General features: G+C 51.3%; 1 protein-coding gene across 1 annotated transcript in view; it reads left to right on the top strand.

The window, feature by feature from the left end:
* The window catches only part of LOC121432917 (potassium channel subfamily K member 3), a 36471-nt gene that overhangs the window by 1265 nt on the left and 22843 nt on the right, over positions 1–12363 (top strand). The window lies entirely within an intron of this gene.

The following is a 12363-nucleotide window of genomic DNA, read 5'->3' as shown; positions in this document are numbered from 1 at the left end:
CACACAGAGAGAGAGAGAGAGAGAGAGAGAGAGAGAGAGAGAGAGAGAGAGAGAGAACACAAATAGATGTCTGTCAGAAAAGGCATCTCCAGCCAGGCCCTTCACCAAGCTGTTGAGGTGTCAGCGCCCAGCCAGGATCACACACCTTAACCATCCCCAGGACCCTGGGCTTACAGTCCAGATCCATGGCTAACCCTCTCCATGACCGACCTTGGGCAAGTCCCTTCTCCTGCCTGAATCTTGGGCTCAAGTCCCAACACGTAGAGGTTGGCCAAAATGATGTCAAGGGCTCTTCCCAGCCCCGACGTGCTTAGACTTGAAGATTGGGAACCCACCTTCCCCCAAAGCCACTGGGATGCCTCCAGGAGCTGGTTCCTCCATCTTCCCCTCTCCTTCTCATCCTGACCCCCACCCCCTGCCTTGGCTGAACTCCCAGGGGCTCATTGCCATTTGGCAAAACCCATTAGAAGATGGCAGTGTTTTCCTGGGAGTCAACAGGAGTGGAAGCGGGTTAAAGACAGAGCTGGACACTGTCTTACCCACTGCAGAATTCCATTCTGAGGCTCGGGCGCTCTTCAACTGCAGAGAGAGGAACACCCAGACACTACCCAAAGAGCAGGTTCGGTCTAGGGCCCCTTCCCTCCACATCCCGCTGCCACTGGCCCAGGATTTTACAGCAGGTTAGCTGTCTGTAAATCAGAGCGGACCTGTGTATGCCTCTCTCTGTCTTCCCACACCAGTTCCCCAGTTAGTGCAACTTTCCTCTGAGTCCCGGGTTTCCTGCTTCAGCTTAACCTCCCTGCTGACCTCCTTGCTTCCAGCCTCATACCCACGGTAAAATGACATCCCTGGGACAATGCTTCCAGGGAAAAACAAACACAAAACTCCCAAAGCTCAGCTGTCCCAGCCTGCTTCAGCAAAGCCCACACGGCTACCCACTCCCATGCTCCTTGCCCTACCTCCATCTCCATGCCTGACTTTATTTCTTAATTCTTATTTGGATGGCTTCTCTCTATGGCCTCCACATTAACCCTCAGAGGATACTTAATATGTTTCTAGCCAGTAACACCTTTTCTTCTGCATTCCCTTTGCTATCTAATCTAGCTCTCTACGTCCAGTTCAACCTGCCCCCCCCCCACACACACACCCATGGAAACCTCACAGGGCCACTGCCCTTGAAGACTGCAGCAGCACTTATTGGTAAAATGACCTAGGTGACCCAGTATGGGCTCTTTTAAATGCTTATTTACATCCTAAGGGGTGTGTTTTGTTTTGCCTTTTTTCACCACGATGCCTTGTTAATATAGGCAAAGCACATCTCTCTGACTTTGAGGGCTAGCAAGGTGCCCAAGAGCTGCAAGCACTGGAGAATGCTATCGATGGGTTTAATGTGTGCAGAAATGACAGGTGCTACCCTTCCCCTCCAACCGGGTTGTTGCTTTCCAAATTGTCCAGGGTTCTTACTTAGAGAGATGCTTGAAACTGGGACTAGCACCCTAACACCCTTCTGCTGGTATTTATACAGTGCTGGTCAAGAAGAAAGACACCATCAGACTGGCAATGCCTACTCCCTACACTACCCAACCATCCCTGGCTTGTTTTTTTTGTCACCTCTCATTTTGGTTCCGCCACCTAGCTGGAAGCTGTCCTTAGAATAGTGATGAGATGTCTGGAAGGGACTCTGTATGAGAATGTTGTTAGCCTGATCCTGACCCATTGCCTCCCTGGGAACATCCTGCAGCCAATCCTACTGGCTAAGGCTGGATGAATGACAGAGCCGGCCTCTATTGGCCACAATGGTGTTATCACTTGGTTGGATCTCAGCCCTCACAACTCAGTGTGGGATTTTTAGCTCTGTTACTCTGAGCAGTGGGTACAGGTCAGGGAAGAGAAGGGCTCTCCTGCCCAGAGCCACCAAGCTGATGGGCAGAGGACTGAGAAGAAGCTGGCACTTCTGATTCCACACCCAGGGCTGTGTCCCTGCTGGCCTCTTGGCTGCTTCCTTTGCCGCCATATGCTATGAAGCCCAGGCCCAGCCTGGCAGAGCTACCAAGTGCCCAGTGATGCCAACTTGCCGGATGCTCACGAGCAGCCCTGATTGGTTGAAGGTCAGCAGGGTCCAACTTAGTCATTCACCTGGTTAGTCACATTCTCCACTCCCACCCCCTCACGCCTGGCCTCGCAGCTAGGGAACCCTTCCTTCCCTGCTCCCCAAGTTCACCAGACACAAATGGAAACTCTTTCCTCGGGAAACCTCGCCCTCCCTAGCCGTTGAGTCATCAAACTCCTCCAGGCCCCAGCCCCCTCTATTCATAGCCTAAAGCTGTCAGAGGAGGAAGGGGCCTGGGGATCAGCTGGCACCATCACCTCCTCCTACAGAGAAGGCAGGGGCGGGAAGGAGACCAGGAGTCACACAGAGGGGGTACAAAATCTAACTCCCAGGTCCTCGGGTGCATCTTTACCTGTTATTACTTGTTTAGTTCTATATGTTTCTTTTGCGATACTGGGGGACCTCCTGCATGCTAGGCAAGCATTCTACTCCTGCTATTTCTATTCCCACAGTAGCCACAATAGCAATGGCAGCTTCCCTTTATTATCTACGCTCCGGCAGGCTCTATCCGAACACTTCATTTGTATTCGCTTGTTAAGTTCTGCCAGTCCTCCAAAGCTGACCTTATTACCCCCACTCTTCAGCTAAGCCACAGAAGACTGTAAGTCAGCCGCTCGCCCATGGCCTCAGAGCTTAGGAGCATAGCACCTGGACAGACTCAACAGACCCATGACTCTTGCTGGTTGTTTCTTTCTCCATCTCAAACCCAGCCCAGATCCATGGATGACAAGGCACCAAGATATCCAAGCTGGTTCGTCCCTAACCGGGCGTCCCAGAAGAAGGGAGTCTCATGTTGCCAGCCTGCCGTTCTCTCATTGCCTAATGACCCAACAGACAGATCTCTGCCTGGCACCTGGTTGTCCCCGAGGCCATGTGGGGTTCACAGGTGCTGGTTCTCTCACAGCAGGCCTGGGAATTTTTCTGGCTTTAAGGCAACAAGAGCCCAGGTGATGGAGCCCAGGCAGGAAGCCTGTGCGGTTGCTCTCTGGCTCTGAGCCCGACCTCCCGCTGAGCCCAGCCTCCTGTGACTAGCTATGCCTCATGGTGACCCTAGGACTGAATTCAAGCAGGTGGCCCCAAAGAGGGAAACTGTGCCTTTTATATCTTTCCCAGAAGTGACCTGCCACTTCCCAAATCACAGAGCCCTATAATAAAAGAATGAGAGGTGATATTAGGGAACATCCAACCACTCAGAGAGGTCAATAACTTGCCCTAGGTTACACAGCAAGTTGAGCACTTGATGGAACCCATGATCAGCCTGTTATCGTCACACCGTGCAGCTCTCAGCATTACTCCCCCATCCCCAGCTCTTTGTCTACAGGCCAGCCCTTCTACCTTGACTCCACAAGCCCTAACCTGGAAACCAGAGTTCCCGGCTTCATCTCACCCACCTTCCCTCCCCTACCATGACCTGCCCAAGCTATTAAATCTCTCAGATCTCATTTTGTCAGTTATAAAATGAGAATGAAATTATCAGCAGGAAATAATACTTTCATGCAAAGGACGCGCCTGGTAGAGTTGACGTTTAATGATATCTGTTATGTTTACTATCATTAATGTTACTGTTCATGGAGTATGCCTTCCCCCATGGAGGAGCCCTCTCTCTCTCTTTCTGTCTCTCTCTTCGGGGTTACCATGGCAGAGCTACCTTCTTAGGGAACAGGGTCAGCGAGGTGAGGGGGGTAAGAGAAGAATGGGGGAAAAGGTCCAAGAAGCTAGCACATTCTTTTGTCTTACCCTCCTAAGATCCTACCCAGGGTCCCCTTTTCCTTCCACAGGCCTGGAGCCTGTGGTTTAAGGACTTTGCTACCTCTCCTGAGCAGGCAGACCCCCAGAAAATTAGTGAGGAAGACTGAAGTCCCTGTGCTAGGAGAACTTGTTACGTATTGGAGCAAGACAGAAAAAAAAAAAAAATAGAGTCCCATCGGCTCTGTTACTGGTCCTCTATGACCTCAGTTTCCTCCTCTAAAAGTGGGTATATTTGACCAGAGGTCCTCCTGCTTGCCCATCCAGTTCCCATGCATTCCAGTGGGGAGCTGGAGGTGTTGGAGGGAGAGGAAGCGAGGACAGGACAGAAATAGTAGACACACGACTGGCCAGAGTGGGGACAGGACAAACACAATAAGTATTTCCACAAGAAAACATAAACAAGCACAGATGAATGCAATGTGGATTGCCACTACAGAGAGCTTTCAGATGGCAGCACACCCCGTGGGCCTGCAGTCGATTTTATAATAATTTTAAAAAACCAAAAATGATGTCCCTGTAGCCAGCCAGCAGCGGGGGGGGGGGGGGGGGGGGAGAAAGCAAGCTCCAACCGAGGTCACGATCTTGTCAGTCCAGGCAAACCTCTACAGGGACCCAGGGTGGACAACCCCTCTTCCACCCTGCATCCTGGCTGTGGGCTCAGGAAATTGACATGTGTCTGCAACAGGCCAGGCTCTGCCTTCTTGCTGTTCAGAACCAGTGTTCCCACACTGCCCTGCTCATAGAGATTTGGAAATTTGCCTAAGACACTACAGAAATAAATGTCAGCCCCAGGGCTCACCCCCGCCTCCCCCGACCTCCCAGGCCTGTGTGTGTATGGGCATCTTTTCTGAGAGCCGTTCTTCCCATGAAGTCCCTGCGGTTTCTTCTATGTGAACCTGTGTATGATAGAGAATGCCAGGGTGGATGCAGGGCAGCGGGACTATTACACAGAGCAGTGTGCCTAGAGAATTAGCTCAACCCTCTCTTGTGTGGTGCCCACAGAATGCGAGAAGGGTCTTACTAAAGGCCATACAGTTAGCATCAGAGCTGGGCTTGGAGCCCTGTTTTCTGACCCCTCCGATAGCCTCTGGTCCTCAGAGAGCCACATGACAAATGCCTGTCGTGGTTGCACAGAGAGCAGTTGAGCACCCAGCTGCCGCCGCAGCCTCCCGGGCCACGCATGCTCTCTTGCTGTTCAGAAACTGCCTGTGCTTGGACAGCTGCCAGGGGTCTCCTGTGACCAGCCCCTCACCTGAAACTGCCCAGGCCCTGGCAACTGCCACAGGCCAATTCTTCACTTCCTTGTTGGCTAGTGTGCCTTAGGCATGGCTGAGAGTAGGCAAGGCCTCCTTTTCTGGGGGCCTCTTTGTAGCAGAGCCAGGGCAAGGCTGGTCTTCTAGTCTCGGTCTTCACAAAGGGTTTGCTTGTTTGTTTGTTTGTTCCGAGACAGGGTCTCATTATGCAGTTCCTGCCGTCCAAGAACTCACTGTGTAGACCAAGCTGCTGCCCTCAAACACACAGATATCAGGTGGACACCACTATGCCTGGCCACCAAAGGGGTTTCTTACGACTCCTGTATCCACTTCTGTTTCCTCCAGTGACATAGCAAAGTCCCTTTAAAGGGAATGGACAGTAAGAACATGGCCTTGGTGCCCAAAACAAGAAACCTGTCTGTGTGTGTGTGTGTCTCTGTCTCTAACCCCCACCCCGCACCGCTGCCACCATCATCTCCTACCCACAGGGGAGCACCTGTCTCCCTAGGGAGTTAGTGGTCGTCTGACTTCCCATCTTGAGTCAGGCTTCACATCGGGCTTCCCTAAGTCAGTGTTTCTCCCGTGAAGGGCGGGTCCTGGGTGCCCCGATGGAAACGCAGATTCTGAATCAGAAGCTGTGTGAAACACAGCCTGAGAGTCTGCATTTATAACAAGCCCCAAGGGACGCCGATGCTAGAAAGCTATGAGCCACACTGCTTAGAATCCAATTAGTCGTAAGTCATACAAAGATTCCAAAAATATCCACCGACGTGGAATGACACCCTTCAGTCTCAAGGTTTTGAATACAACGCATTTCTGAGATCATGAAGAAGATCGTCAGTATCCCACACCAGGGTCAGAGCTCCTCCTTTATATGGTGTTTCATCTTGAAGCGAGAGGCATGAGAGGAAATGAGTCAAGTCAGAAGGGATTGCAACTGAAGGAGCTGATGGGCCCGAAGAGGAGGGTCTGCTCCGAGGGCAACCCCCACACCGGAGGAACACAACAGTCAGACCTCCCTCTGCCTTCCTCTCCCAAGCCAAATGTGCACACCAACTGGTATTTTAATGAGGGCAAAGCTAACCATGTAGCTCAGAGGTAGAGTCCTTGCTTTGCATGCACAAGGCCCTGGGTTTGAGCTGTAGCACCAAAAAATAAAGAAGACAACAAAGAGTCTCCCCAAACCATTCTCTAGGAAAGGCAGCAGCAGGGGACAGCGGTGTTGAGCTGGAGGGTTGCACGCTTGCGCTCCTGCTGTTGACTGCGCACACAGCTAGGGAAGCGAAGACCTAAAGAACCCAGAACACCCGTGCAGTGGGCACTGTTGTTCTAAGAAAATGAAACTTTTGAGCTGAAGAGCCCATAGGATGGGACCTGAAGGCTGAATCCTTCTTGGGGCTCAGAGGAGCTGGGCCGCATGCCAGTTGGGACCAACTATGGAGCCTGGGTACTACATGCAGTAGCTGTATTGGGGGTGGGGAAATGGGGACCATGGGGGTGGGGGACAGAGAAGTAATAAAGGGCCCACCCCTGGGGACAGTGGCAACTAGGAGTCTGCTGGCCCTTTCTGCACTTCCCCTACTTACCTTACAAACAACACACACACACACACACACACACACACACACACACACACACACAATTGTGAGAAACTGGTTCCTTTTTCTTAGCCCCTGACTGTCTTGGTTTGTGTCAGGGCTGTTAGAACAAATGATCACAGACTTTATGTGGCTGACTGGCTTAAACAACACTCAGTTATTTCTCTTAGTGTTGGTGTCTGAGAGATCCTAAATCAAGGTGCCCACAGATTGGATGTCTGGTAGGGAATGATCTGCTTCTTTCTTGCTGGTTTTTAGTTGGATCCTCCCCGACCACTCCCACCCCCCGCACTGCCTGCCCAGTCCAGAAACTGAATGTAGAGAGGACCTCACACACACAAGGCAAGTGTTCTATTGGGGTCCTACATCCATGGCTCCATTCTTGCTTTGGAAACAGGGTGACCAAATTACCCAGGATAGCCTTGAATTTGCTCTGCAGCCCAGAGAGACCTCAGGCCTACAAGTCTCCTTCTTCAAAGTAACTGGGGCCACAGGCCTGGCTCCACCTTCTCCACCACAGAAAGAAGGAGACAGGCCTGTCTCTTTTTATCCCACCGAGAAGGACTCCATTCTCATTGCCCAGCGCCCTCCTCTGAACATGAACACATTGGGGTTCGGGTTTTAACATGTGGATTTGGGAGACTGTACCACTGCCCAGTGTCCCCAAGAGCAGAACAGCACCATCTCTCGCTGGAAGCCTTAACTGGGGAATCATTTCCTCAATCTAGAAGGAGCTGTGCCTCCCATACATAGGCTAGGCCCAGACAGGAAAAGCTTAGAGAAGTCCTGTTCTGCACCTCCTCCCCCCCAAGACACTCAGCCTGTTGTGCCAATGGAATGCAGGTGGCAGTTGCATTTTTTTAACCCTTGAGCCAAGCAGGACTCCTGTGTTTGCAAACTTATAGGGAACTGGACGACCTGGGGAATCAGTTAGAGGGGAAAGCACTGTGTTAAAGGAGGGTGCTTCTGTCGCTGTGACACACACCATGATCAAAGTGACTTGGTAAAGGATTTGCTTGACTTAAGGTTATAGTCTATCACTAGGGAAAGCCCAAGGCAGGAACGCAAGGCAGGAACCTGGAGGCAGGAACTAAAGCAGAGACCGTGGAGGAAGGCTGCTTCCTGGCTTGCACCTCCCAATTTGCTGTTTGCTTTCTTCTATACCACATGGCCACCTGCCTCGGAGTGGCACCACCACACTCTGGACCTGCCCACATCAATCATTAATCAAAAAAATACCCCACAGACATGATTATGGGCAATCTGATGGAGGCATTTCTCAGCTAAGGTTCCTCTTCCAACATAACTCTATCTTGTGTCAAGTGGGCCAAAAAAAAAACAAAACAAAACAAAAACCCTCTAGGACAGAGGTCATTGAGAAAAGAAATCCCCCTTTAGGTCCCTGCCAGGCTATGGTGAGGGGAATGGAGCAGATCCACAGGGTTGAGCCCACACCAACAGAAAGAGGCCATAGGGAGACAATTTTATCCAGCGTAAGATGGGTCTTGTTAAAGTTGAAGCTGGCAAAAGAAGCTTGTGGTGCCTCAAAAGTGGTGAGCTCCCATCCCAGGGAGTAGATAAGCCAACACTGTGCATATGGTAGAAGCCCCCCACCCACCCCATCCTACCTACCCACCCACACACCTGCCGCTCCACCCTTTTCCCCTCCCTACCTACCCCATTCCCTGCTGCCACCACCACCAATATGCGTCCATCAGGCTTCAGAGAGAGAGAAGGAGAAGCAACAGAAGGTGCACATAAAGTTTAAAGAGGCAGACCGCAAGGAGTTAGCAGAGAGGTGGAAAGACAGGCTGGTAAAGCCAAATTCCACAGGGCCAGGAACCACAAAAGGCAGGCTGGGAATGTCTTCAGTTTGGGTAATTGCTCCTGCCCACAGGTAGAATTTCATCTTCAGGGACACACCCCTTCTTCAGCTAATCCATAAGGCCTTTCAGGTGACTGTGTCAGACCGAGGCGGTCTATCTGGGAGAAGAGCTAATCCTACATAACTTAGGGATAACCTGTGCTCCTTTACTCGATGTCAACTGGTTATGAACTGTGGTGCCTCTGAGGAAATGCCACCCTAGCAATCTCTCCGTTGGCATTTGAAGAACCAGCAAGCTTGGCCACAGGACCATCACATTGCAAATGTATTAGACTTGCAGATGCAGTGACCAGCTTCATCCCTACCCAGAAATGTTTTGAGTCCTTCCTTGGTCTTCTTGGGGAAGACTGGGGAGTTTGGGTACCCAGAGTTAGAGACCCCTTCCAAATAGAACTGGCTTTATCCTTCCCTTCTTGGTTTATCAAAAGTCATTGAAATCTCCTGAGGTTTTCTGTGTGCCAAGCTACATATGATGTACCACAAGATCAGACAGCTATAACACGGATCCTTCCCCAAGGAGCTGGGGTTTAGTGGAGTCCTGGGAGATCCAAGTTGGCTGGTGTGCATGCTGACTCCACACAATATCTCTCAGATAAGCCTGAGGTTTTTTCTAGAGTGGCAGGACATTAAATGTTGGGTCGAGCTTTGGGGATAAAGACTGACAGTGGTCTTCAGAGAGCAAGGTGGAGGGGCCAGAAACAGGACACCCCAACCTTCCTAATGCTGCAACCCTTTAGTACAGTTCTTCATGTTGTGCTGACCCCCAACTATAAAATTAATTTCATTGCTACTTCGTAACTCTAAACTTTTCTAGTGTTATGAATCATGATGTAAATCATAACTTAATTGTTCTAATGTTATGCATCATGATGTAAAGTTCTGTGTCTTCCAGTGTTCTTAGGCAACCCCTGTGAAAGGGTTGTTGGTGCCCCAAAGGGGTCACAGCCTACAAGTTGTAAACTGCTAGTGGGTAGCCTTGGCTTGACAAGCAGCATAGATAAGGGATGAATAGCCTGTGTCTCTTGTCTGGGTCTGGACCATTGACCCCATTGACCCCAGAAAAACCTGTGAGTGAGAGTTCACACCCTCCAGCCTGGTTACCCAGAAGCCCTCAGCCCATCTCTAGGAAGCACTTGTGCCCCTTCCTCCTGCAAATTCCCTTTTCTCAACCAAGCTCTGGAGGTGAGGTGAGACTTAGGGTCACTGAGGCATGTGGGAGCCCGTGGAAGTACACTGAGCCACAAGACTGATTGATGCCATCCGACAGGGGGTGGGTATTTTCTGCAGGGTCCCAGGTGCCTGCTATGGCATCCCCCTTCTTCGCCTACGTGTCCTTTCCTCATCCACATTTCCGGACCCCAAGCATTGCCTGCCTGACTTCAGCTGTGGGTTCTAAAGCTTGACCTGATATCAGCGACCCTTGTCAGGAACAGGCAGGGCCTCTCCTGGCAGGGACTCCAGATCTGAAATGTCCATCTCAGACACACCTGCCAAGTCACATTCCAGCCGGCAGGTCACAGGATCACCTGGGGCGCTTTCTTCGGGGCTCTGAACTGTGGGAGAGCCTGAAGAGAGAGAGACATCAGGTTCACAGATGGGGACAGCCTCCTCTTCAGGACAAAGCCCCTTCAGAGAGGCTCTCTGGGGTGTAAGTGGTGACAAAGGACAGAGTTGCAGGCAGCAACCAGTCCCTTACCAATGCAGCAGATAATTCTGTTCTGGGATATTCCACAGAGATCTAAGGACTGACAGGCATCAACCTCTCTCCCAGATCCTGCCTCAGTTTCCACAGCTATATGCAAGGCTGTTCCTATGGCTGTTATCCTGAATTGGGTTCTTTGTATATGCTACCTCATCCGGACCTCACGGATGCCCCAGGAGGAGGCACTATCTAAACTTTATTTTACAACCAAAGTCTGGGGTGGAAGGGGTGCTGGGCATGTACCCGAAGTCTCCTTGACTGGCAAGGAGCAAACAAGGCTGTGTTCTACATGAACAGGACTAAACAATATTTCTCCCAAGTATCACACCAACCCAAGGTGTGGGCATCATTACTCTTATTTCACCAGGAGAGAGGCTGGGCTTGACATGAGAAAGGACTTCCTGTGCTCCACATGAGTGGTGGTGGGGCCAGCACCAAGACCCTCCAACCCTATTCTGACCCCTTCCCCAAGAATACAAGTGCCCCTGCCCAAAGCCACAGCTGGAGCAGGGGTCATTCTCACAGTACCGATGTCTGGACCTCATAGAGACACATGTTGGCCTCTGGAGGACGAAGGGACAGCGTTGTGGGGAGCTGTCTCAGACACACGTTTGTAACTCTGTCACACTGAACAGGGGACCCCTAAGTGACAGTTCTTAAAAAGAATCCCTGAAGCAGAGGGCCTTGTTGGGGATGACTTGGGCAACCTGCCTGCTCCTCTGTGAGAAGACAGGTACAATGGCTCTGTTGTGCTGGGTAGAAAAGCTACGCCAGTTCCTGGAGCCAGAGCCGTGGTGTTAGCGCCTGTGCTGGGAGTTCATTCACATTTGCTCCTGTGGCTTTGTTATTATTTCTGCCATGTTGTGGGTTGAATCTCTAGCTAGGTATGGACTAGGCCAGTAGTCGACCACGGAACTCTAGCCTCAGCCCTGTTTTGGCTTCACCTTAAACCTGGGTTCTGCTTTTCATTTTTAGACAGGCTCTCAACAGATTGCCCAGGATAGCCTTGAATTCACTCTGTAGCCCAAGTCAGACTTTGAATTCAAGATCCATCTGGCTCACCGCCCCCCCCCCCCAAGTACCTAGAATTACAGGTCTATGTGACCCAACTAGGTGAGCCTCGTGTTTTAAGACTCCCGGATAATGGGAGGCTGTAGCTGTGAAGAGCAGAGAGCTTGTTAGGCCCAGTGCTCTACCCCTGGTGACTAGGCACCCCCTCCAGCCACAGCAGCTAGTTAGCTTTCTTATTTCCTCGGCATCTCAGAAACACCGAAGAGGAGCTGAGGAGGAACTCTTAGCTCAGTGAACTCTAAGGCAATGTTTCTAGGATGAGCTGGGTGGTGGAGAGGGAGGAGTTGGTGAAAGCAGAAAGTCATGTTCATCCTTGCCAGAGAAGGGGATTAAGTGGGTCTCAAAGGACCCCTAAGACAGCCTGTGTCTACCCCTTCATGGTTATTGCTCTTAGCCTGGTCTAAAACAAGCCCAGGAAAGGGGTCCAACACAGGACAGGCCCCATCAACAGAGAACAAGTGGTTGACCCTCTGAGTCCTGGCCTTTCCACCTTCCTACTGCAAGGGTCAGAGGAAACCCAGGGCTCTAGAACAGGACCCCCTCTTCTGGGCCTTCTTTGGGCCAGCCCAGGCCAGAAAGAATGTATCTAGAACTTAGGGGGCAGGCCTCCTTCCCTCAGTGCCCTCTGAATCCCAAGTGCTTGTCTTCCTGCTGTCTTCTGCTTGGCCCTACAGGGTTACTCAGCGGGCACACAGGCAGGCGAGTCTCCTCTGTGAACTGTGAGGAAGAATTTAGCTTAGGGCAGCAGAACTAAGGCGTGTAGGGACCCATGGGACGATAAGGTCATCTCAAATGACAGAGGGGATGTTGAGAGTGAGAATGGTCCCCTCCCCTGTGTCTCTACTCCTTGCTGGATCTAATACTTGGAGCAAGTCCCACATGACCCCAGCTTTGCCTGTGAAGTAGGGCTGGGAAGACTTCAAGAGTCTTAAGAGTTCATTCTCACTGGAACGTACCTGACCTCCCTTCCCAGCATCCTCCAGGATTAAGCCCTT

Source organism: Microtus oregoni, unplaced genomic scaffold (assembly GCF_018167655.1).
Source record: "Microtus oregoni isolate MIOR12 unplaced genomic scaffold, Mior012 000036F_ref0000092, whole genome shotgun sequence".
In the NCBI taxonomy this organism is placed as follows: domain Eukaryota; kingdom Metazoa; phylum Chordata; class Mammalia; order Rodentia; family Cricetidae; genus Microtus; species Microtus oregoni.
The sequence above is the reverse complement of the archived record's forward strand: the minus strand, read 5'-3'. Positions and strand labels throughout refer to the sequence as shown.